At 34.1% G+C, this 1,062-nt stretch overlaps 1 non-coding gene across 1 annotated transcript; it reads right to left on the bottom strand.

The window, feature by feature from the left end:
• Positions 1–294: 294 nt before the first annotated feature.
• MIR7322 (microRNA mir-7322) lies at positions 295–352 on the bottom strand. The gene has a single exon (NR_127535.1). It is a non-coding gene; the product is annotated as a microRNA mir-7322 (primary transcript).
• Positions 353–1,062: the final 710 nt, after the last annotated feature.

The following is a 1,062-nucleotide window of genomic DNA, read 5'->3' as shown; positions in this document are numbered from 1 at the left end:
GAACCAACACTAATCAAACACCTACTATGTGACAGGCATAATTCTAAATGCTTTATAAATATAATCTCATTTTGATCCTCACAACAACCCTGTGAGGTAGGTTCTATTATTAACTCCATTTTGTAAATGATGAAACTGAGGCAGACAGAGATTAAGAGACTTGCCTAGGGTCACATGGCTAGTAAGTATCTGAGGCTGGATTTGAACCCAGTCTTCCCGACTCCACGAGCTGCGCCCTATCCGCTGTGCCGACCAGAGACTGGACCCTGGGTTTGGTGAAAGGAGGAGGGGCAGAAGAGTAGGAATAGACCACTCCAATTATAAATTACTGGTAGCGATCACATTCCTTCTCTTTCACCACCTTCTTCTTTGTAAAGAGGGCGATAGATGGCAAAGAGAAGAATAGCAGGAATTTATGATGGAGAGAAATACACAATTAGCAACCATAACAATGAACATGTATAGATAAACTTACCCATAAAATAGAAATGAGTGGGAAAAGAGATTAGAATATAGAATCCAACAACTGAGGTTTACAACAAAATATTTGAAACATAAGATTCACACACAGTTAAAATAAAAGGCAAAAACAGAACTTAATGTTTCAGAACTCAAAAAAGTAAGAGCTGCAATCATGATCTCAGACAAAGCAATAGTAAAAATAGATATGATTAAATGACATAAGTAAACACAGAAACGATTATGCTTAGAGATACCATAAAAACAGTAACAATTTAGTAAATGCACTGAATGATACAGTATCAAGTATTTTAAAGGAAAGTTAATCAAAGTATATAAAGAAATAGATAGTAAAACTATAATATCTGGGGACCTCAATGTGTCCCTTATAAAACCTGGTAAATACAACAACAACAACAAAAATAAGCTAGACTTGAACAGAAATTTACAAAAGTTAAACATAACATCTCTCTGGCATTTATTGAATAAGAACAGAAATATATATATTTATCTAATGCACATTGCACATTTATAAAATGTGACCACATATTATGGCATGAAAACTTCACAAATGAAAATCAGAAAAAAAACCAACCTCATTTC

This window comes from Monodelphis domestica, chromosome 6, assembly GCF_027887165.1.
Source record: "Monodelphis domestica isolate mMonDom1 chromosome 6, mMonDom1.pri, whole genome shotgun sequence".
Lineage (NCBI taxonomy): Eukaryota > Metazoa > Chordata > Mammalia > Didelphimorphia > Didelphidae > Monodelphis > Monodelphis domestica.
The sequence above is the reverse complement of the archived record's forward strand: the minus strand, read 5'-3'. Positions and strand labels throughout refer to the sequence as shown.